This window comes from Equus caballus, chromosome 16 (assembly GCF_041296265.1).
Source record: "Equus caballus isolate H_3958 breed thoroughbred chromosome 16, TB-T2T, whole genome shotgun sequence".
Lineage (NCBI taxonomy): Eukaryota > Metazoa > Chordata > Mammalia > Perissodactyla > Equidae > Equus > Equus caballus.
The window spans coordinates 96,606,104-96,631,647 of record NC_091699.1 but is presented as its reverse complement, the minus strand read 5'-3'; the positions used below and the strand labels follow the sequence as shown (position 1 = coordinate 96,631,647).

At 41.4% G+C, this 25,544-nt stretch overlaps 2 long non-coding RNA genes across 4 annotated transcripts; one reads left to right on the top strand and one right to left on the bottom strand.

Moving 5' to 3' along the window:
- Window positions 1-1,037: 1,037 nt before the first annotated feature.
- Window positions 1,038-16,991, bottom strand: LOC111768455 (uncharacterized). Of its 3 annotated transcripts, XR_011427427.1 has the most exons (5): window positions 16,848-16,976; window positions 14,463-14,552; window positions 12,583-12,620; window positions 6,619-6,754; window positions 1,038-5,058 (listed from the first exon to the last, which is right to left on the bottom strand). It is a non-coding gene; the product is annotated as an uncharacterized lncRNA (long non-coding RNA). The 3 variants fall into 3 exon arrangements; XR_011427428.1 differs by lacking the exon at window positions 14,463-14,552 and having other exon boundaries at window positions 2,142-5,058; window positions 12,552-12,620; window positions 16,848-16,991; XR_011427429.1 differs by lacking the exon at window positions 14,463-14,552 and having other exon boundaries at window positions 2,142-5,058; window positions 16,848-16,991.
- LOC138918286 (uncharacterized) lies at window positions 8,694-16,999 on the top strand. The gene is made up of 3 exons (XR_011427426.1): window positions 8,694-8,822; window positions 9,521-9,682; window positions 16,858-16,999. It is a non-coding gene; the product is annotated as an uncharacterized lncRNA (long non-coding RNA).
- The last annotated feature ends 8,545 nt before the right edge of the window (window positions 17,000-25,544 follow it).

Genomic DNA, 25,544 nt, shown 5'->3' with positions numbered 1-25,544 from the left:
AAGCCCAGAAAGTTTCCTCTCCAGCCCCAGCCCTACCCACCTACATTCTTTGGTCTTTATTTCATTAGCTTAGGCACTTGTATCGATATACATTTAATATTTTACAATGAATTCTGTTTCGAACTACTCCTCTCATTTTGCCAACTAGTGCATCCCAGGGTTGGTCGTCCATATCCACTTTTCCCAGAGGACAAAGCCACGTCCACGGCTTTCATTCAATGCAGTGGCCCACCAAAACGGGTCTCACTGAATGACCATGATAACCCGTAGCCTTCTCCGGAGTGATGATTCCCAAGTGTGGCCCTTGGATCGGCAGCATCTGGGCGTTTTGAGAAATGCAGACTCTTGGGCCCCGCTCCAGTCCTACTGAATCAGAAACTGGAGGTGCTGCCCGCCATCTGCAGTCTAGCAGGGCCCTCCAGGTGATGCTGCTGCTCAGGTGTGAGAACCACGGCCCTGAAGGAATCCCGGTGAGATTCCTAGAGGCACAGTGTGCTCTCTAGAGGGATCTGACAAAAATTACCAGTACACGAGCTGCCTTTGAAGCAGCATGGAAATCTCAAGACAGGTGCTCATCATAAAAACATATAGTAGTGCTAGCACTTCACTTTGCAGCCATTTGGCCATTTTTCAGCTCACCACTGCGGTGGATCAGAACTGTTCCTAATTCACAGGCAAGAAAATACACTCAGACAGGGCAGGGGGAAGAACTCTGAGGAGTTGGTGCAGCTTCTAGCATCGTCGGAAGGTTTCTCCAACGTTAACTGCAGTAGGGAAGTGTTACATTGCCTTTCGAGAACTTTCTCCACGGCAAAACCAGGAATGAAAAGCTGAATACTGGTCTTGTTTCTGCCGGTAAATCATCCGGGTCTTTGAGGTAAGATTCAAATACAAGAAACCCCAGAAGAACAGAAGATCTTTACTATGGAATTGTCAGCCCCCGGGTCAACGTCTTGGCCCAGCCGCATCCATCTGTGAGAAGAGATGTGGTCTCGCCCAGAACGTCTTTGATATCAGACACAGAAAAACAAGGCCTCTTCTCTCTAGTAAACTCAGTTTACACATTACCAGATTTCTTCTTTTCTTACAAAGGTGGTACAAGGTAAAACCAGGAAAGAGATCACACGAGCAACACTGCTATCGCTACTGAAAAATATGTTTTACATTTAAAAAAGACCAACTTGAACTTACTGGTTCATTTCCTATAAAGATTGTGGAGCACGTGAGGCGACTCCCAATGTGCTGGCTTTGGTTATCTACAGTACCTTATTTAAATGCCATTGTGTAAACTGAGTGACAAGGAGGCTCCATAGGGTTAAGCCACTGCTCTGAGTTTGTAAAGGGCTTGTGAACAAAATTGCTATCTTGACTCTGGGTTAAGAATCCTGACAAAAATATACATAGATAATAGTTGTACATTTTTTATAGTGAATTGATTGCAGAAAGTCATAAATATAGTTGTAAGACTTTGGGATAGTTACTTAATTGTTCTGAGCCTCGGTTTCCTTATCTGTAAAAAGAACTATAGGATAGTTGTGAGGATAAATGAGTTAATTCACATAAATTGCTTAAGACAGTGCCTAGCACTTGGTAAGAACTCAAAATGTTAGTGACAATTGTTATTTTTATAACTGCAAAGGTTATTCTGTTTTTAGATGAAATTACAGAATACGGAAGTTAGTACAAACAGACCAACTAAGATTGCACAGTTCAGTAATAGAAAAATTTTCATGATAATGGATACTGTTGCCTTATCTGAAGATACTACCATTTACCTAAGGAATTCAGATAACAGAAAGCATTGTCTCTTAATCATTATACTTTGAAAAACATCCAGCCTCGCTAAGTTACTGATGTGTAATATCTGATTGGAATTTGGTTCACCTATTATAAAAACAAGAACTATTCTTAGGCTCTTATAATAATAATTTTTAATTCACAGACACGATTAGGTCACATTTAAAACAGAGACCCCGGGGCAGGATTACTCCACAGGGCATGTGACATTTATCCAGTCAGCCCTGATGTAAAGAACTCTTGTTTGGTGTGGGGATATGCAGCAGGAGGGCAATGGTCCCAGGGCAGAGTAGGGTCAAATCTGCTTTTCCTAATTCAGTAGAATTCTGTAATAAGGTCCCAGGTACCAAAAATAATGCACAGATATATTTCAGTTTGGATAGATTTAAAATGTACACGTCAAAAGGGAAACAAGAGGAGGGAAAGACCCCTCCTTTTTTTATAGCTTGTCTCAGTTAATCCTTATAATAATATTTAAACGTTTCATTTACATATGGGCGTGTGTGCGCACATGCACTCGTGGGGGTGTGCAGGTTTATAGAAGAGAAAATGGGAGCATCGAGAGTTTAGAGACAGGTAAGGGTCAGAAACCCTACTGTGAATTCGGGATCTCACTAGAAGTCTTGAAAACACAATCATGCCTTTCAGAATGCGAAGTGCCTGTGCTTGGAACAATTTCACATTTCACAGGCAATACAGAGTCCTTCTTTCCTTTCTTCCTCCCTCCCTTCCTTTCTTCCTTTCTCTCTCTTTTTCTTTTAAACAGATGATAAGTAAAACTTTAAAACCTCCTATACAGAGCTCCCTGCCAGCATAGCACAAACTAGTCTTCAGACTTAACTTTACCGCTCTTCAGTTCTAGAAAGGCCTTAACTCCGTGTGCATTTCTGAACTTCGAAGGCTGAAGATAAACAACTTGGCCTGGGCTTATTCTCATTTGGCACTTGACCCATGATCGTGGGTCCAAGTCTTGGCATCTCTCTTGCTGGCCGAGCCCTGAAATATCCTCCAAGTATTAGTGTGAGACTCAAATAATTAGGTGGGTAGGAAAAGGCTCTAAATTAGAAAGTACTACACGAATATTAATTTTTGTTGTTATACCTTACAACCTGAAATTCTTAGGAAGTAACGCTAGTTGCCTCCTAAAGAAGAACCTTGCAAAGGTGTGCTTATATAGACCTTTGGTACATCAGACGTTAGACAATTTAGGTAATCTCTGTTTATCAAACAATATGCATTCAATAAAAATACCACAAGACTATTGTACATCCTACAGCATAATTACCAAGCCGATATGCATTCAGCCTGTCAGAAGCCTAATAGAGAGTCTTGGCCTTGGTTATAGACTCAAACTAATGCTGGTAACTATACGCAGTGACAGATTGGATGGCAATCCCCGTACAGTCTCAATTTGCAATTTTGTTTTTTGGCAGAACTCGTTAAGTTTTATGACCAACAATATATTGCAGTCCAAGGGAAAAATGGAAGCATTATGAGCCATTTTCAAGGGCTGTCTCACAAAACGCACTCTGTAATCACTGAACTGGAGAAAACAATTCCATCTTGATATGACACGGTGGGGGCTGTTTATATTGTTGCTATTACTATTTTAAAGACAGGGAATATATAGAACACTACATCTTCCAACAGGGACCAGCATGAAAGCTGTGTGTTTGTGTGCAGCCAAAAGTTTGCCTACTACATTCAGAATTCACAATAGACAGCTCAAGAAAGAAATTCAATTTCAGGGAGTGGCTCAAGTGTCAAATGTTTGACAAAGGCGTAGTTTTGATCCATAAACATGGTCTGAGGAAACAGTGATATAAAACAACTGAAGATAAGAAATACCACAGCAGACTTATTTTCAATTTTTCAAGTTTAAACTCTGGAATAGTTAGTTTAAAAATGTTAACTGAACTATGGAAATATGCAAATTTACTCCTCCATAGTTTAGTCCTATAAGCTGTAAATTTGTGACTTAGTAAAACGAAACACCACTAGTTTCATTTTTCGTTTTCTGTTTTCGGGTGGAATTATAGTGATATTCAAGGATTAACTCAGATCTGTAAATAAAATTAAGCAATCTCTGCACAAAGATACTCACTCTCTTGTTTTATGTCCAATTAAAGACCAATTCTCAGGTCTCCAGTTAGATTGACACAGTTGGGAATACCACTAATCAGAAAGAGTTCCATGAAAAACTCACAAACTGGTAGAAAACATCTTAGAGATAAAATTTCCCCAAAGTGCAAGTCTGGCTTCATTTGAAGGGGAAGAAAAATTGGTCAGATTGATTTATATTAAAAGTACAGAATATGAAAAGCAAAAAGAGAATTTTAAAGTTTGATGAAAAGTTAGTTTCACATAAAACTTAAAGACAACACAGAAAGTGAGATATGCTTTTTTTGTAACCAAAACCATTAACTATTCTTAGCTCCAAATAATTCATTTTATAGCTTGCTTTTTTTTTAGTCATTTAGTATTAACGAAAATAGCCCCATTGTCTAGTTACCCTCCACCAAAACACCTGTTTTATTTTCTTCATAGCACCTGTCACTCTCAGTAGTTATCTCAGGGACGTCTCTACTTGTTAATTAGCAACTGACCTTGTCAGCTGTGTTCACAGACGGCTCCCCAGAACCCAGCTGAGCAACCTGGTACGTACGGTCTCAAAAATATTATAATATTAAAATTAAAACTAAACATAATTTGGCATTCTCTTTAGATCTTTGTTCTTCTAAAGACTTGTAGATTCCATTCTTGTCTATTACTTTTTTAAACTTCTGTTTTTCTTTTCCTCGCTCTCTAGTTGGGAAGGAGGAGAAACATTCTGCTGTGAATGACAAATGAAAAGCATTCTCTGGCCTGAAAATTTAAGACTAAGGCCACAGAAACACGGGCTTTTATTTATAGCTTTTAGAGCCTGTGAAAAGATGCATATTGACGAATTATCTCTAGAAAACTAATTGGCCAACCCTGTATTTAGGCAAGGCACAGAAGAAAAAAGTTCAGTTTCTTCTTTGTAAATGTGAAATCCCATTGCAGGGATTAAACACACAGTTCATAAAACAAACGGTGTGGTAATCTTGCTGCCATCTTCTGAATGGCTGAGAACGTGGGCTCTGGAGTCAGGATGCTGGAATCTGACTTCTCGCTCTTCTGTTCAATGGCTGTATAATTTCAGAGAAGTTACACAACCTCTTCGTGCTTAAATCTCCTCATATGTAAAATGGGGATAATGATGGAAACTTCTTCCTGGGACTGTGAAGAATAAATGAGTTACTACATCTCAAGTCTTTGCAAAAGTAGTTGACAGATGGGGACGTTCAAAAAAATTCCCTACTATTATCTATTCCAAGATAAAATGTCCAAAGTGATATCATTAGTACAAAATTACCCAGACTAACGAATACCGAGTTGTCTTCCTAGAGCAACCTCAGACCAAACGCCGTCAGGAGCTCGCGCTTCCACACACGTCACCTGTTCCTGGAGACCCAAGTTTCACAGACTGAGATCTAACCCATTCAGTCACTTAAATAACTAACATTTATCAGGTTACAAAGGACAGAATTTCTAACTTCCTTTCGAAGCCAGGAAGAAGTAATAGCATCCTCCAAAACAAAATCTTAGGATAATAAAAAACAGAAGAGCTTGAACATCAAGATTTGTTGAGTCTTCCCTTCTGGCCATCGTCTTCTAAGACTGGTCTGAGCCAACAGAAGTATTCCCACCTACACTGTCAGGTTTCCATGGCACTGCATCACATGGCCTTCTGATCACGGAGCCATTAAACTCCCGTGTCACCTGAGTGTGCTCACACACCGAGCCTGGACTGCTTCTTACCAAATACTTAAGTGGCTGCTTAGTGTGCTGGGTTTAGAACTGGAAACAAACAAAATAAACCCCAAACACAGAAGTTCCCTGGTACTTTTAAACCACTTAGAATGCAGTCAGATAGAGATGAGCGGAGGACACACCATTGGGAAAACGAATCCAGCTCTGGGAGAAGTAGGGGATTTTGATTTCAGAAATAAGGGAGGGTATAGTTGGCTTAGAAACGGGGCAGAGAGGGAAAACTCCTGTAACCGGATGGAAACAGAGACTCGTAGCGCTCATCAACAACTGAACCTCCTGTGTTGTTTTCCTCCCCTTCCCTTCTCTCCTGGACTCTCCCTTCCCCTCCTCTCCTCTTCTCTCCCCTCCCCTCCTCTTCCCTCCTCTTCCCTCTGCTTTTTAAATACTAGAACCCCCTTCATTCTCTCCTCTTTGCCCTCAGAGATCTTACAGTAACTGGTCAAGGGCTGGTGCCCATGCGTTCAAGCGCTGGTATTTTTGAAAGCATCAGGTGGTGCCATGGTGCAAGGCAGTGAAGATAACTGGAGGTTGACCGAGCAGAAGCCTCACCCTGGACCGCTGCAGGATGTGACCTGAACACCACCCCTCAGGCAACAGGAGGACCTTGAAGGGTTTTGGGCATGGGGGTGGTATAGTCAGAGATTCACCATGGAAATGTAACTCTGGCTGTTGTGTGGCAATGGCCTGCAGGGGAGCAGGACCCGAGGCAGAGGACCACAGGGGAGGTTCCTGTAGTGGTGTGGATGATCGCCTATGACTTGTCTGGTTGTTTCTTAAACCTGGTCTCTGAAGTGTAGCAACTTTCTTTCAGAAGACACATGGGCCAACATTAAGTGCTAAAACTCAAGGGGAAGTCACAGAACCATGAATTCTCACAGACCACAGACAATCATTCAAACAGGGGTTCTTCTCTCTAAATGGATTTCAGCAATCTGTAGACACCCTAAAATGGTGTATAAGTTTTACCTGTCTGGGCTTGTGTATTTTTTCTAGAGTGGAGTTCAGTGGTTTTCATCAGCTCAGCAAAGGGCTGGATGGTCCCCAAAGGTCAACACACATCAGGTAGGAACACACAGGGCCTTGCAGTGGATGAAATTAGCATCTGTAGAAATTCAGTCGTTTTTTAATATAGCTCTAATATTATACACGGATATTTTAAAATTGTCCCTGAACTTGAATTCTCCTGTGGTCTCTAAACCTGACAAAGCATCAGAATAATCTAGGGAGATTGTGAGAAGCACGGAGTTCCAAACTCATCCCTGAATTCTTGCCTCAGGACCTACGGCATAGGGAGGACCAAGCTGATTGTAGTAGCAGTCAGGTTTGGGAACCATTGAGATCCTTCTTTACTGATGGTCAAAATATTTACTTCTAGGCTCCATTGTCTTGCTTTCATTTCATCTACATTATTCATGCAGAAAAATGCAACCAGGAGCTTTCTTTTAAAATAACACATCACGAATTCTATAGGTCTCCAAATGTGGGAGCAAATTCACAACAGTTTATAACTCTGGAGAGCTTTCTGAGTTGGAAGGGCTTTTTTGTCTGTCTCTGCCCCACTCTCTCCCTGCCAAGAATCGCCATCCAATCCTCTTCTCATGGTACTGTTTGTACTTAAGATTTTTGTGCCAAGGTGAAAATCATTCTAAATTGCCTTATCTCAGCACTTGAAATGAATGGAGCCTCTTTTTTAAGAAAGAGGCTTCCTGGTTTGGGGAAATTATTTCCACTCTCCTATGAATCCAGCCTCCCGTGAATAGCCTTCCTATTTTCCTCTCCTCTTGCTATCCGCTCCACATCTGGTATCCAGCACAAGGCAGAAACAGCACGTTATCCACCGCAAGGGGAGAGAAACACAAGGCCCTTAGCAATCTTGGATCTCATCTATTGTCCTGCGGAAGGCGGGCACTGGAGCATCTGAAAAGCTTTGGATGATTAAAACTGAAATGTAAGAATGTATTGTCCTGGCTATTATGAAGGCAGAAAGGAAACCTTTTGTCACTTGCTGGGCTGCGCCTGTCTCCAAGGCCAGCACGGCAGAGAGCAGGAAGACTGTGATGTTCCCGGGGACCGATTATGGAGGATTGATACAGCATTTGTGTGTTATTTCTTGTTCTATCAAATTTAATAACGTTAATTTGGCATAGTTAAGAATTCTGAACCACAGCAGCACAATTGCTGTTTTGATGCAAAACTTTCTAAAAGAGAAATATTTTAAATAAGTTCTATAAAAATAATCCATGCTGAGAAAATCTAACTTTTAGAAAGTGTTTTTTTCTGGGCCTTGGGCTGGAATCCTCTGGCAAGTTTACTTTGTACCTAATCCCTCTTTGTATTTTTCTCCTGCTTCCTCTCCTGTTTCTTTTTGCCGCACGTCTGCATCTCATTGTTATCTGCCGGTTTATCCCAGCTTCCGCCTTAGAATCCTGCACCCACCGCACCATGCAGTCTGGCAGGGCCCTCAGGGGTCACGTGCCTCTTCTGTAAGGACCCCCAAGAAAGGCAGGAGCAGGTGTTTGGAGGAATATGGTCTGTGTGTGCAATTTTCAATCCCTTACTTGCCATGGACTCCCTATGGCCGTTCCCTTGCATTAAAGAGTTACATTTCCACTTAATTTTTTTTCTTATTTAACATATAATTTCCTATTGTCGCACTAACAAGGTGTCAGACCCTTTTAGGGTTAGTCTTTGCTTTCATCATAGCACACTACAGGTAAAGAAATAAAGGCTGCCTGTAGAGGTCTGACAGTTTTCTAGTTTGCCTGAAAAGATGTACTCCAAATCCCAAGCATACTTCACACCTTACGTCCGAGCTCTCCGCTCCCTACATTGAAGACTCACTGCGAGAAATGGTTTTTCTCTCCAGTAGTGGTTCTCAATAGGAGAGTCCCCACCCCCGGGACATTTGACAGATTCTGGGGACCTCTCCCGTTGTCGAAACTGAAGCGGTGCTGCTGGCATCTAGTGGGAAGAGGCCACTGCCGAGCATCCCACAGGGCGCCTCCCCTTCCCGTCTGCCCTAAACAAAGGATTTTCCAGCCAGAACTCGAGCAGTGCCGAGATGGTGAAACCACCCCGTTCTAGTCATCGGCCGGACCTGTCACACCGCTCGCTCGGTCCATGCGCAGCAATGCAGAGATGTGTCGGTGGGAGCTGATGCTGACTCACAGGTGACAAAGGCGCCGGCCATGCTCGTTAGACTTGTTGGGTGTTTCTGTGCCTGCCAGACCCTCGGCTGGAGACGGAAAGTGGAGCAGAGTCTGCTGGGCGGGGGCTGGGAAGTCACACTCCGTTTACAGAACACCGGCTGTGACTCGGAGCCGGCTCTGCCTGAGGCTGGTCGGGGGGCTTGAGCCAGTCCCCTCGCCTGGCTGGGCCTCCGCTGTCTCATCTGTCGCGTAAGGGTTTGGAATAGCTCCACCCTTCCTGTTCCAGGATTGTATAATCAAATGAAAAAACTACCTCACGGGTGAATGCACCTGTTGAACCCAGTTTAGACTGGGCGTCTTCCTAGTCTGTACTTCTCTAGAATTTTTCCTTCAAAGACAAGAGTCATTTTTAAATATCTGCACTCAAGATTTATTGTCTTGAATAAGCTTTATATCCTAGGAAAGCAGAATACCCCCTGGTGTTTAAATGTGGCCCCTCTGCAATGTGCTTCTTAGACAAATTTAGTTTGGCCACTTGTTTCACCACTGACCCTGAGGAACAGTGAGCATCTCCACCAGACGGACCCCAGCGCGGCTGCCTGCCAGAGCCCGGGACAGGCATGGGGCAGAGTCAGCCCGGGGAAAGCCGTGGGGCACTGTGGCTCTGTCAGGGCCTCAGTCCTCGCCCTACGCCACTCCCTGCTCTGAAAACTCCCCAGGTCTCGGAGCGCTGGGCTGACTCATCCATCCTCAGAGGAGGAAAAGAAAAGGAAACAGACTGGCTGCCGAATTCACAGCACATACCGGGTGCTTCACGGATGTCACCCGCTTTAATCATCACGACACCTAATGAGCTGGATAATATTAACCTCCCTTTACCGGTAAGAAACTGAGGCTCAGGAAAGTTGAGTTATTTACAAGCTATGGAAAACCTGACTGCAGGGGACTTAAGCAATAAAATGAATGTGCCGGGTCACGTAACTAAGTCTAGAGGTGGATGTAGAAGCTGAGCTTGGTCCCAAGCCTAGCTCACATCCCCATTCGCCAATTTCCATTTCTCCTCTGTGTTTCCTCAAGCGTAGCCACACGGTGCCTCCTGGTAGCTCCGACTCTCCCCCGGGGCCTCCTGTCTCCTTGCTGTTGAGTGGCCGGTGGTCCCCACAGGAGGGCTGGGACTCCCTCTCTCTCACTGGCTGTTTTTGGGCCACGTGTTTCTCCCTGAACTAATCGCTCTGTGTCGAGGGGGCGGATTTGGTGCTGGGAAATATTGATCAATCAGGATCCATCCCTGGTGCTGCTGGGTCAAAGGGAGAAACTAGAAATTGACTGAATTCGTCAAAGGAATATCTGGGTACTGTTGGTAAGAAGCATTTGAACGACTAGATGTCAAGATGGTAACTCAAAAGTCGACCAGTAGGGTAGGAAATGATCAAAGAGCCTGGAGTTTCTACTACAAAAACAATCTTTAAACAAATCTAAAACAAACGTTAAGTTCAAATATCAAAGAAACAGAAAGATTATTGCCAGAACCTGGGCTATTAATCCTTAATTCCGAAGCATGTTCTAGAAACTCTGGGTATTTTCTATTAGTAACTTAGAGTTTATTATTTAGCGATATTTTGAAGTCAGTCCAGACAAGGTGTGGAGACGAAACAACAGTTCCACTAAGTAGGGTTTTTTCACTGCTCATATCAGGGGACGTGTTTTTCTCACCGATGGGTAGGAATCCTCATGAAAAGGTAACCAGGACCAGCTGGTTCCCTGCATCCAGTCCTTCTGATCATCTTGGAACGGGGTCGTAGGAAAGAATCTGAGAAATCTCCGGATCCATCCCAGTATCTGTTTTTTCCCCCAAACATCTCACCAGCTTCCCAATATGACTCCATTTGTTTTCAGCTATGGAGCATTTCTTCCTGATTAATAATATGACAATTTCTAAAGCAATTTGAGTCAATTCCGTATGATTTAAAAATAATAAAGCTTAAATTTTAAAAGGAAGACTACATTATTATGCCTATTAAGATTTTTCTTTCCATTATATACAACACAAAATCTTTAATTAAGAGAATTTACACAGGCTAAGGGAAACTGTCTGAGCAGCAACCACTTACCCCCGAGAAACAAAAGTCACAGAATGTTGACATTAAACTTTTTGTCCTCAATAAATAAAGGGAACTCAACAAAATGTAATCCTAAATGGTGGGGTTTATATTAGCTGCATGTTGTGGCATTTCTCGGTACAGATGGGTATCAGGTAAGAGTAGAAACAGGTTTCTGATCCATCACAAAACCACCGATCCACTGGGACCGTCTTCAGTTGCCAACAGCCCATCTGGATGCAAGCTGTATCCCCTCTTTTAAAAATGACTTGTTTTGCTAGTTCAGAAACTTAAGGTTGAAGAAAATACTGCTTGTGAATAAAATATTTATTGTGAATAAATTAGCACAAACATTTCAAATATTAATTTTTTGGTTAGCCTCAGGTTACCTTTAGGCCGCAAAGGGAGAAATAGTTAAAAAAGAAAAGCAGATTAAAACCTCTTTTATAATGTTGGCTTTTAAAAAAACAAAACCGACCACACTAAAATGATAGTGGGTCTTCTCTGTCGACCTATTTAGAAACACCTCTTGCCTGTGGGTGGAAGCTCGAGTGGGCTCCTGCTACCTGACCTTCTCTGATGCAGGTCAGGACATCACAGCTGGAGTGCCCGAGACACTGATGGCGTCTTAGAGAAGAGTGAATTCAGTGGTGAAAGTTTTCAAAATGAGGTCATGTCCACTGCCTGGATTCTTTGAAGGAACTTGGATGGTTAACCTAGGAAATGACAAGACTTCATTTTTTTTCCCAAATGTCCAAAAGACTAACTTGATGCAGGGAACTAAATGTTCTATTCCGTAGCACCTTAAGGAAAACCAGAGGCAGTGAACTGAGGCTCAAGAAAGTGGTTAAATACACAGGTGATGGAGTTCAAATACCTCTTCCACCACACACTGATTATATGTGCTTGGCAAGAAATTTAACCACGGACTCAACTTCCCCGTCTGATAAGGAGGGAAAATAACACCTAACTTTCAGGTTCTTATGATCGAATGAGTCAACGTATGCAAAATGCTGAGTATAGCGACTGCTATTAATAAGGAGTCAACAAATGGTGGCTCAGTAGTTGCTTCATAAATCATAATCATAGTGCTGCTATTATTTGTCAGAAGCATCCAACGATAAAAATTCTTGCCATTGGAAGTAGTCATTTCAGCCATCACTTGAGGTATTCAAGGAGCTTCTTAAGGACGATTGGCTTGAAGTCATGTGGTCTGGATTTAATCTCAGTTCTAATATTTACCAGCTCTGTTACCTTGGATAAGATGTTTAATTTGTATGCGCTTCAGTTTTCTTATCTTAGATTAGAATAATAATCTCTTTTTCACAAGTTTTGTTTTCTCAGTAATAAATAACATGATAAACCAAAAACATCATTTTTTGAGCGTGTACTCAATGCCAGTCACTATTCTAAATGCTTTACATGTACTCATTTATTCAATCCTTATGACAACACTAGGAGGAGGTTGTGACCATCAGCCCCATTTTGCAGATAAGGAAACTGAGGCAAACAAAATTAATTCATTTGTTGCAGGTCACACAGGCGAGTGACTGTGTTCATGAGCATTCTCAGCATCATGCTTGACACTTCCCCATGCACAAGAGGAACGCCTGGCCACCACGCAATGACTGTACGACAGATTCAAACTTACCAGCGATCGTAATTCAAGCGTCCAGACTCACCTTTCTTGAATGCAATCCAGGACCTTGGGTCAGATTGCCTGCAGTGAAATGGAAGATTGCTTTGAAAAGTGCAAATTCCCAGGCCCATCTTTGGAAATTATGAGCCAGTAATCTGGGGTTGAGCTAGAAATGTGTAACTCCCCAGGGGTCCTGTTGCACAGCCAGGTTGACAATCGGTGCCATATACGAGTCCATATGTCTTCCAGCGAGGAGTATCTACACTTCTCTGACTTTTCTGAGTAAAAACAGGCCCTTGCTTTTTGGATGCTAAGCCTTCCAGTCTGTGGTCATGGAGGGCTCCCTCTAACTGCTTAGGGAAGGAGACGGAAGATGGTGGAGTCGGTCACATTTGCTCCGTAGAAAAGCTTCTTTCTGAAGGTGTGTCTTAACAAAGCATTGTGGTCGCCTCTCTGGGCACCTAATACCTTGTCTAATAAATGGAAGAGGGAGAAGAAGAAACCAAAGAAACAAGTTCAAAACCCGAGGGCGAGCCTATCCCCCGGTCTCCAGGGGTTATTATGGATAACATAAATAAATAAAAGGAAACAAAAAATGTAGGGTGCGTTGAGTTTGTAAAATAAATGGGGATGAAAACTCTGCCTGCACCTCACGCACGCAAGGCTGAGCTATTTAGAAGCAGCAGGAGAAACAACATCAGCGTCCAAGGAAGACTGTGTCTGTGAAAACATCCTTCATCGCAGTTCAGGTACAACAGGGAAAGGGTGAACTTTCAGCTCAGGGCGTAATCCTTGGGAAAGACAAACGACTGTAGGAAAATGGATCAAAGACCCTGGTTCAAGTTCTGAAAAGCTGGGGCCCATGAAGAGCCCTGTTCCCACAGTTGAGTGACTGTGACACTGGGTGGAGGTGACAAAGAGAGATTTTATATGCATATCTATGTGTGTGCACATGCATTCACGCACACGTAAATAAATACACTTATTTCAAGACAACAGCTACAAAAATAATTTCAACGAATCATCAATCAGTTACTCCTCTTCTGATTATCTGGACCGAGGAGTTTCCCCAAGTTTTAGTACAGAAGACAGAGGAGAAAAAGGGTTGTGTAATTCTTTGGTTGGAATTTGACTCATGGCCAAATTGATTTCTCCTTCCAATGTTTTTTTTTCCCCCTTCCCTAAACAGAGCTTGGGAAATGATGAATGTTTTTTTCATGAGCGTGAACACACATATTTTGGTTCCCTAGATTTCATCATGGTATAAACACCTAAAGGAGATATCAGTGTTGTGAAAACTCCAAATGGCTGGAAGGCAGAGTCCAATGGGGGAGATCTCAGGACTTGCTTTGACAGCAAGTTGCTGCCGAATGTCCAGCAGGGAGCCGAGGAGTGACGTTTGCTCATTCCTTAGTGCTCGAGAGAAGAGAATGACCCCAGTGTTTCTGAAGAAGCAGAGCAGGGCACGTCTCAGAATGAGAGAAGGGCAGAATAAATTGCTGCCGTTGTAGAAAACGAAGGACTAGAAAGGACTGATTGTGCGGGCCAGGCCCTTACAGAATTGTAGTGGACTTGAAAAGACTATTTTTAAAATTTACTGTGAGTGCCAGTGATAATGCAAAACATTTGAGCATCTTTGCCCAAAGAACAAATAAGTAAAGAGGAATTGAACTGACAGCAGAGACCTTGTCCCTTTTGCACTGTCAAGAGTTGCTATTCTATTTTTTCACGCTTTTTCTCCCTCAATGGGAGGGAAATGGATTCCTTCGGCGCCATCTAGTGATCAAGTGGAGGAAGACAATTAGAAGAGTTGGGATTTTCTTGACTTGGTATTTCCTGCACAGGAAAAGTGAGTATAATCCAACAGTGGAGTTTCAGGAGTAAGGCATTAGTTTGAAACTTACTAGGGAAATCAATACTCACTGTTATAAGCGAGAATTCGGAGGTGATTTTGGGGGAACAGGGACTTTTGCCTGTCGGTTTTTGTTCAATCCCCAGCATCTAGAAGGACATCTACAAACCGCATAAACTTTATGTGAATCTCTTTGAAACAAAATGAATAAATGGAGACAAAAGTTACAGGATTTCAGAGACTATATATATCTTGCTCTGTGGATATACTGCATGTACTTACACTTTTTAGAAGGAAGATGCAACTTTTACAAGTCATTTTAAATAACAAAATTAGAATTGTTCGCACTAAGGCATTGTCATTGCTGTAGATTCCTCAGAATCGTGTTAGGAGTTCTATGCAGAATTTGAAATGGAATATCAGAAAATCTACGGTATTCAAAGCTCTAAAGTTTCCATTATTTGGTCTCGTCTGCTAATTTATCTATTTTTATTTTGCACATTTGCTGGGGAAGGAGGAGGAGATTAACATATTTGCATCTCTCATGAGCTAGGTATCTTATTCATACATTAATTTATGTAATCTTCATAAAGACGGCAATTGGACGGGTTAAAAAAACCGAGGCTCAGTGGTTTAGTTTATATAGTCATAAAGCTCATCCAAGCTTTTTGGCTTTAAAACCCATAATAATATGTTAGACATGAGCGGTTTTTGTTTGTTTTCTAATTTTTTTTTCTTTTGGTGGCTTCTCCATGGCCTAATGTTTTCCATCCATCTTTCATAATTGCCTAAAGCTTGTCACTTTGGTACCATTGCCAGGCACCAAGGAATTGATTTAAGGTTGGGCATATAACCCATTTATGGCCAATGAGACTGAGAAGAAGACTTCTAGAAAAATTTCTCATCCTGGACAAAAAAAATATATATATATAAGAGAGAAATGCTCCCTTTTTTGCCTCTTGACATTGGTTTCTGAAAATTCGATGCCAGGAGTTGCTATAGTCATCTTGCGACCTTGAGGGGAAGGAGCTGGCAGGTCAAGGGTGGCAAAGTGAACAGGTGTGAAGATGAGCATTTATGCCATTGTGGAGCCACTAAGCTAACCAACCAGAAGCCATCCCACTTTAAACTTCTTGTTATATGGATACTAAGGAACCGCCTTTTGGGAGCTGGCCCCGTGGCTGAGTGGTTAAGTTCGCGCACTCGGCTGCAGCGGCTCAGGATTTCGCCCATTCAGATCCTGGGCACGGACATGGCACCGCTCGTCGGGTCCCGCTGAGGCGGCGTCCCACATGCCACAACTAGAATGACCTACAACTAAGATATACAACTATGTACCGGGGAGTTTTGGGGAGATAAAGCAGGAAAAAAAAAAAAAAAGATTGGTAGCAGTTGTTAGCCCAGGTGCCAATCTTAAAAAAAAAAAAAAGAATCACCTTTTAAAAGCCATTTAGAGATGATTTTTCTGTTACTTGCAGTTGAAAATATTTTAATTAAAACCTATAAGTGGAATATAAGAAATAATCAGAACTAGTTTGCTTAAACACTATTGCAATAGAGGATTAATATGAAAATGAGTCTTATTTTAATAAACCAGGGAGCTAATCCTGCATTTTAAAGAATCAACAAATAGTATATTGAAAGAAAAGTCTAACAAAACGTATTTGGCGAGCTTTCAATTGAGACAAGCAGGAGCTAAATTCCATAGAAAGAACAATAAAAAAGACGAGAAAATTGAAACCTTGCTTACCACTTCATGGGAGCCACAATTTAACAGACTGTTAAACAGTGAGCTTTGGGAGCTTTCTCAAATGCTCTGTGACACGAATAGAAAAACAGGGGAGCCACACGTCAGCACACAGGGGCCGTGCACACTGGGCTCGCTGTCCACTCACAGTGGTGCTCTCATATTTTTACGTGTGATACAGATGTTAATCCAAATTCACGCTGTTCTTCCTGTGTCACGCTAAGGTAGTTCCTGACAAACGTGAATTTTCCACACTGAGTTGCAAGTTCCAATTATCAAATGTATTGCCCCCATAAATTAATCTACCTTAACTTTTTAGCTCTCTACCTTAACTTTTTGGAAACCAAATCCAAGTAAGTAAAAACAAACAAAAGCAAAGAACGCTTCAAATTGAAGTGAAATTAAAAATGAAAGTAGCTTATTTGAAAAATTCAAATAAAAGATGAAAACAATAGAAACATTTTCAGAGCTAACTGGGGTGTTGATTTTAATAAGTATGAAATTATTTGGATTAAATTTATATAGCAAGACTTGAAAGGTATAGCTATTTGCATTGTATTCTATCTCAGCAAATACACACAGAAACAAAATAAAACAAGCTGAAATGACAGCTCCTTTCAGGATAAAGGATTCTGCTCACTATCATTTCCTTTGAAATGATTTGCTTTTTGATAGAAGATTTAAAAAGTAAACGCTTCATTCTTCTTACCTTTCTCTAGAAGCAGTGACTGAGGCGGGGAGGAGGTGACCCCTGGTGCCCGCCAGGCATGGCGCCATCTTCCATTGCTTCCATTTGATCGTTGGAGCCACCGCGCTTCCCATCCCATCAACTTGCAATAAAATTGAACTTCTCGTTCCTCAGGCTTATGAAAGTGTGCTTTACCAATTGTGTGACTTTGGAGGGGTAGTTCTGTTACTTTCCTATGTTTCAAAACAGCTATTTTGCCACTATTTCACTGTGATCACTATTTCACTGATGTAATAAATTTGAAATGTGAAAGGATTTACATGTAAAACCATTGCTATACCACAGCTTAGAGACATTCTCAGAAACTTTTTTTATACTGACAATTTCAGAATGTCATAATAAAATATGTGGTGTTTTCATTAACCTCATATATACTTCTTTATACCTCTTTACAATTGTAAAGAATAATAATCAAACAATAATTATTATTATTATACTTCCATAACATGCTTATGAGACAGGTCTATTATTGTTCCCATTCTACAGATGGAGAAACTGAGGCTGGGCACAGGAATAACTTATCTGAGATCACATAGCTATCACGTGGCAGAGCCAGGATCTGAACCCAGGTAGACTGAGCATAAAATTCTGGCAACAGCCAAAGGTCTTAATTCCATGACTGTGGTGAGACAATAGTAATTTTAATTAGCTTGTTAAAATTATGTCAGAAAGGATCACTCACATGTTGCTGGTGGGAATGTAAAATGGTGGACACTCTTGCAAACTGTTGGGCAACTTCTTATAAAACTAAACATGCAATTACCATATGGCCAGTAATTGCTCTCTTGGGCATGTAGCCCAGAGAAATGAAAACGTTCATGCAAAAGCCTACACACAAATGTTCCTGGTGGCCTTACTGCTAATAACCCCAAACTGGAAACAACCCAAATGTCCTTCAGCAGGTGAATGGTCAAACAAGCTGGTACATTCATACCATGGAATACTACTCAGCAATAAAAAGGAACGAACTGTTGATACACACAACAGCTTGGATAGGTCTCAGATAAATTATGCCGAGTGGAGAAAGCCATTCCTAACAGGTTAGGTATTGATTTTAGTTACACAACATTTTTGAAACAGCAAAAATTATACAAACGAACTGCTGCTTAGTGGTTGTCAGCCGTAAGGGACAAGAACGCTAGGCGGGAAGGCGGTAGATGTGGCAATACCCGGGGTCCTTGAGGTGATGGGACGATTTCGTTTCATTACTGTGGTGGTAGATACACAATCTACACAGGTGATGAAAATACAAAGCACTAAATACACACCCACGCACACCCACACGCGCATGCACATACCTACCTATAAGTGACCTGGAGAAATCTGGACAAGGTCTGTGATGGCATCATGTCAGTATCTGCTTGTGATATTGTCCCATATTTTTGCAAGATGTCGCCCTTGGAGGGAACTGAATAAATGGCACATGGGATCTCTGTATCATTTTTCACATCTGCATGTGACTCCACAATTATCTCAAAATAAAAAGTGTAACTAAAAATTCTTGTCGATCATCCTATTATCCTAATTAGCATTGTTCTCCCTCCCTCCTTGGTGCATTGCTTTGCCTGCTGGTAGTTAGTCCGCTAACAGGTGATCCAATGATCTCGCATCTTTGTGCTATATGGATGCACACTAGGCAGTGTTTTTTTGAAGAGGGAAAAGAAATCCCTTAATGGTACACTTTCCTCTTGCGTTAATTCACTATCTGAGCCTGGGCATATATGTCTGGTTTTCATTTTCTTTGTATGGCTCTTGACAAAGACGTCAATTTTTAAAATATGTCCCTATTTGTGAAGGCACACTGATTTTAAAAATATACATAATTCAAGTCATTTATTTTTCTTGGAAAAAATGGCAGAATAGTTTGTCCCACATTTGATTTGAACAGGATGAAGGGGAAGTATCTTTGAAAAAAAAAATAAGTTTCAAATTCTGATTTCTCAAACACAGTGCCAATGAATCAAGGCAGTCTCGAGTTACTCAGCTTCTGCTTTGGGCTGTCATTTTATTCCCTCACTCTCTCTCAAAATTCCCCAGCTTCTGCTCCCCTGCCATTTTTGTTCAGCCTGTCCCAGCTGTTATTGGTGTTGATATAATACACACAAAGTGAGATTTGCCTTTATGGTTACCATGGAGACATTGCTTATTAAAAAAAAGTCTTTCTTCTGAAAAGAATTGTGATGTTATGCGTTCACCCAGGTCTGTAAGCAAGTTTTCTACATTCTGAAATTACATATTTAATAAAGAAGTAGTTCTGGAAAATTAATCTCTAGCATTTACTGCCCACTCCAGTGACCTTGGCACTATTTCGCAAGATGCAAACCATTTCCCCAAAGCTGTGACCACATCCTTCTGTCTGCAGGAAACTAAATAGAGTAAATGAAACAGCTAATAATTCTCCCCTTCCTTATGCCACCGTTCTCACAAGTTTAAAATCTGTAGCAATTATTTACATCTTCCCCTGCTCTACCTGTCACTCAAACTTATGGCTAAAGATACCTTGCAAATTTCTCTGATACCGTAGACTTGTACTGGGCACGATCCAGTCGGGAAAATCACTGCATACCGTCTTTGCCTGTGTGTTGTACTGTGTATGTGCAAAGTCACTTCTGCCAGACTATGGATGAGTCACAGACACCATCACACCGTCCTGTGCTTGTTTTATGTGCCTCTCTTCCTTCCCTTTTCCTGGCCTCACTAACTCAGGGATGAACAGCAATTCACTAGTTGACAAGTGTTTATTAAGCTCCTACTGTATGCTCAGTACAATCCAGGAGCTGGAGATACAGCAACAAATAAGACGAGTCCCTCGGTTTTAATTATATTTGCAGAAAAGCTGACTTACTTTAGGCAGAAATAATCTTCTACTTTTGCCCTTTTTGATTAAAAAAGAAATACCACCCAAAATTTTTGTTGGTACTATTAATCATTGAGACCTTTTTGTCCCTTATACTCCAAACACAGAAAAGTGACAGTTACAATATAAAGAAAGAAGGTAAAAAGATAGAGCATTGCTCAGAAACAATAGCAGTAACTTGGGTGGAAAGACAATGGGATGGAAGGGGGCCTGGTGAGCTCCTGGAAAGGAAGGTGGGGAGAAGGCTACAGTTATAGCTCCTGCAGCGCTAAGAAGAACAAGGGACCAGAACCCAGGCCGTTGCTCGACATAAAGGCCCAGAGTTGGGGGCTCCCCAGCCTGTGAAAGGAAAAAAAGAAGGCTTTGATCAACAACTGGGGTTACAGCTTATGTCAAGTAACTGAACCAGGATGAGGGGGAAAGTAAGACTGCCTCACACCCAGGACTTGTGCCAATCTGCCCCCTGACTGACACGGTGCCTGGAACTGCATTTGCCCTGGTGTCATACCTGACTAAGCCCTGAGCCACCTAGGCATGACCTCCTTCTGGGTTGGGATTCCCAATGGTCTAGGAAGGACATCACCGGGAGAGGTAAATACAAAGAGAGAGCATAAAAAACAAGCAAAGAACATGTGAGAAAAAACCTTGCATCAAAATGAGCTCGAAAACCCAAACTCCAAAGTACATCAGAAATATTGTAACTGAAAAGATAACCAAGAAAAAAATTAAAGATTTGGACATACAGTCCCTCTGGATGAAATGAAAATAATAGAGCAATCTTAAAAATTAGAACAAATGTGTTTAAGATCTTAAGAAGATTTCGCAGAGAGCTAAAAGAAAGAATAACAACCCTAAGAATATAAAGATTATGAAAACAAAAGCAGCAGCATATGAAAAGGAATCAAGTAAGACCCTTGGAAATGAACAATATTATTTCAGAAAAAATGAAAAAACAATAAACAGAATTAACTCAAGACTAAATGCAGTTGAAGAGAAAACTTTAAAATATTAGGAAAAAGGTACTGAGAAATATACAGAATCCAGCCCCAGGAGGTAAGACAGTGAAAAATAAATGTGACATAGCAGTTAAGAGACACAGAAATGCTATAAAAAGGCTCCAAAACTTGTCTTTTGAAACTAGGAGTTTTTGAAAAAGAGAATAAAAGAAATAGCTGGGAGTAATAAAGATAGTTCAGTATGATACAGAACTGAAAAAGATAAAATATCATGTTGAAATACCACACAATACATAACAAGATATACTTAAAAATAGACATTACTTATTGCAGTGAGAAGATTGCCCCAAATAAGCCTTTTGTCCATTGCAAACATGTAAACTTTAAAAGATGTTGATGAAACGGTGAGTTGTCTACTTATAGAATTTATTACTTCAGTCACACATATATTTAAATCACATATTAACTAAATAAAGTAATTTAGAAATATTCCCTTTTTTCCCCCAATCACACTTAAAAACACTATCCAACCTCTTCCAGTGCATCAGTGCCCGTCGTCACCAGAGTGGCCTCGACCCTTCACCCAGCTCAGTTGTTCTCAGACACAGCACCACGCGCCCGTGTGAGTGGTGGTGACACGGGCGCTGCCTGTTCACATATGTTAGTACGCTTTTATTTTCATTTTTCTCCCTCCTCGAGGTTTATATTCCTCATCCTCATAACACATAACCATGATTGCATTTTAAAGTAACCTTTAAAAGCCTTACCTATAACAGTCCCCAACTTTTGCAAACATAAGGTCAAGACCCAGGAATAAATACTGAAATGGTTAACCTTCTTTGCCTTCTTTTATACTAATTTTGACAGACAATCGTCGTAAACACCAAATCTAGCATTAATTGCAGAATAAAAGACTGTAGGGTGGTTTCTGGCTAAAGTTGTTATCCTAAGCAGTGTTTTATGGCTTATGAAAGTGATCCATAACATGAGACCTATGTAAAGACTTGAACATATGTGGTTATTTTCTTTCCTAGAAATTTAGGGGCTAAGTTACCTTGTATTTAGTTTACATGGGGCTTTCGCCGCCTTCTTCCTGCAGACCAGGCGTGGGTGCTGGTGTGTACCAGGGAACAAGACGGATGATGGGCCTGGTCCCCCAGAGTCCACGTTCTGGTTTGTTGACAGAGTCAAGAAGCAAACAAGGAAGAAAGAATCAGGGAGTGGGGAATGCTGTGTAGAAAATTAAAAATAATTTCAAGACATCGGTAAGGGATCTAGAGGGTTTCCAAAGAATCTGAGTATTACACCAAAGGGCCTGTGAGACCAGGCGGACGTCAAACCTCATTTATGGATTAGCCCAGGTGTAGAACTCCCAGATCCTGAACCTGGTCTAAACCTGGTCATTCCCCGTTATACCATTCACCCTTCTGTTTAAAAGATCTGCTGACCTCACATAAAAGACGTATGATATAGAAAGACATTACAAATCTAGCAGAAGTAAGAAGGAGAAGAAAATTGTAGATAATCAAGAGTAAATGAAAAAAAACAAACCCCTCTGATTTACCGATAGGCGGGAAGGCGTCATTGTCTGCACACGCTGGACCCCTTCAAACCCGCCCGGGGTTGGGATGTTGGTGGGATATGCGGACGTGAGCACTTTTGCCTGGCTGCCTTCCATTCTTTCTTCCTAAATTTATGAATTTTCTAAAATAAGCATGCATTGCTTATATAATCCGGAAAAAAAAATTCACGTTGTTTTTAATTGGAACCATTAGTTTTCACTTAGTATTTATTTCAGACATTTTTTTCTTTTTTGTTTGAAATGATTGAAGCGATATTTTAAAATCTTAAATTTGAAACTTCTGATAAGTACTACTTTCTAATGGGTATGTGGCTTTGTTGATTTTTTAAATCTCAATTAGTATTGTCAAAAGTTCAGGACAAAACGTAAGCAGAGCCAATGAAGCCTGAGGCAGTAATTAGTAAACGTTGATTGTGCATGCACCAAAAAGAGAATTTGCAAACCAGGGCCACGCACACCAAGACCCGGCCTGAGGCTCCGAGGTACCTTGTTATAAGGCAGCGTACAGAGTGAGGAGCAGGACTTCTGTTCTTCACAGCGATGTGTTAGATTATTAGAATTTTCTTAAATGAAAGGGAATTGGTTAGTGGTTACCTCATATCAATTTGGGGGAGCAATTTAAGTTTTGCTTATGATTTTCAGAGGCATAAGCAAGAAGTGACCCAGGTCAAGTCAGTCTGGCTTGTCTTGCAAAATAAGCCCCATTAAGTTTTGCTTAATGACTGAGCTGGTGCTGTCTGCTGGCGGAGTTCTCAAGTCTGGTCTGCGTTTGCGTTTGGTTTTAATAGAATGTAACAAAGCAAGAATATGTTGAATATAATTCAAAAATACTAATTTTAAGTGGCTTCGGAGAGAAAGATGGCTTGCGTACCTGCGAAGGTAATTCTATTCAGCACTTTCCGATGCCATTTACCACCAGGTACCATCTCATGATATAATTTCTATTATCAGGTTAATAGGTGTTGAATTACTTGTGTTATGAGAAAATACCCAAGTATTGGGAAGAGATACTCTTTCTCGAAACTCATTTAATGTAGAAAATACATATTATCCTTCTAACTTTGTTACCTTTGCGACCTGATGGAAGCCAGTTGAAGACACTGAGAACAGATTCATAATCATCCCGGATAAAAACCTTTCTCTCCTTCCCTACTTTCACATCGTCCTGTTTCAGATAATAGAGACGCTGAGAGTAATTTCCACTCCTTACGGTGTCAGAATGTTTTTCGCTTGGACAATTTTCCTGATGTAACTGATATTGATTCATTAACTTCTCAATTTCTTCCGTAAGATCAAATCACATTAGTTTTTAGAATCCTCATTTTTTTCCTACACTGTGACTCTCAGATGACACATGTATTATACGCTTTAACTCTAATTCCCTTTATCTTGGTGTAGTGTAGACTTTCACATGTTTCCATTTAATTGAATCATGAAGGGCACTGGAAAATTTCTCACAATACTTCTGGTAAAATTTTATTCTGCCATCAAATGCACCTTTTGAAAGTATATAACATTTAAATGGTGAAATAGAAATTTGCTAAGTTTTCTTTCATCTCTAAAAGTACATAATTTAGGAAAATAATCTTTTTAGGTTTAAAATTTTTTTTTCCAAGACTAGGACATTGGCCTGCATCAGCATCAGACAATTGATAGTGTTCTTAGCTGCTTCTGGAAAGAGCAAGCATTACATCATCCAATAAGGATACATTATAAGGAGATTTTATGGAAAAAAGTCTAAAGAACAGCTTAGGTCATGACAAGTCTTGAAGGCATTTCTCTAGTACACGCTACACACACACACCAATGCACACACACACACTCCTCTTGTGTACGCCTGGAGCAGGTCCAAGCAGCTGCTGGGGCGGGTGGAATGACAGCTGAGGTGGCCTTTCTGTCTCACAGAACAGCTGGTGGCGGAAGCAGACATGTTGGCAATGATGCAGGTGAAGAATTCAGTTCTTCCTGCCAAGCTTCCCCCTGAAAATTGTGGCAACGGCACCAAATATGCCCACTTGAACTTTACGATAAAGGCAAATATGGGGAGAGAACCCAGGAAGCTTGACCTAGGACTAAAAAGAGGCGAGTGAGGAACCCAGTATGAAAAATTTAGGGTGGCACTTGCTCTCAAGTGCTGACTTTGCCCTTGCATGACCTGGAGAGTGAGTGCCATCTTCAATGTTGTGCCTTCACTGTCTCAGCCTGTCCCTGCCAACTTTCTTCCACAATTTCCATCGTCTCCATGTTACAAGCCACCTATGACCAGGTGTAAATCAGGTGACAAGAAAATGTCATTGAGGTAGCGAGTGTCATTTTCTTCCATCTGTGCATCTGGGAGATATTTGATAATGGACTTAGGATCAGAAGCAGGTTGAGAGTTCCGATTGTGAGGGCCGTCCTAGGTGAATTAACGTAGGTGTGTTTTAAAAACATATTTTATCTACACACACACTCACCCACGAACAAAGGAGAAAAGTCTAATCTGATCAAACCGTATATTCTACCCTCTGGTTTGTTCTTTGTTCTGGATTGATATCCTCGACTGATCCCACCGAGGTTGCTTTTTTACGTCATTGACTTAATCACCCGTTAAAGACCATTCTCTCTCCACCTGCGCTTAGACTTAGCTGCGAGGAACGTCTGTCTGTGGCTACAGCCCCCTGTGCTCAGAATGACACAAAGCTGAGTGAAGTTCTTTCCGCTCCCAGCATTGCTAACGAAGGGCTCGCCCATGCTGCTTATTCTCCGGAATGATGCCTCTGCCTTCCTGCCGTGTTCCAGATCTCTGGTTGGTCCCTCACTGAGAAGGTCTCATCCTGTTCTGGATTTCAGCAGAACAACTTCCAGATTTGCTGTAACCTGAGCAATTCCTCCATCGCATGGAAACAATGGCACTCCCTGTTCCCTCCTGGGTCCTCCCACAGAGACCCTACACCTGGGTCCTAATAGTTAACCATTGCACGCTCCTTATCCCACAGGCTGTCCACACCACATAGGCATGGCTTTTTCTGTTGTAAGTTCTGTGAAAAACGAATGAGGGAGCTGCAGAAGTCCAGGTGGAAGAATCCTTAACTTCATTTATGCGTCTGGCCATGAGATTTTACAGCCTGGTTTAATGCCTGTAACCTATGAATCAATTATCCACCCAGAAGACACATTCTTTCCCACCTCCCTTTTCCCTGTAGACGCACTTGCTCTTCCTGATACCAAACCCCTGAGGCAGGAGTTACACCACAGATGCACTGAGTCCACTCAGAATATAT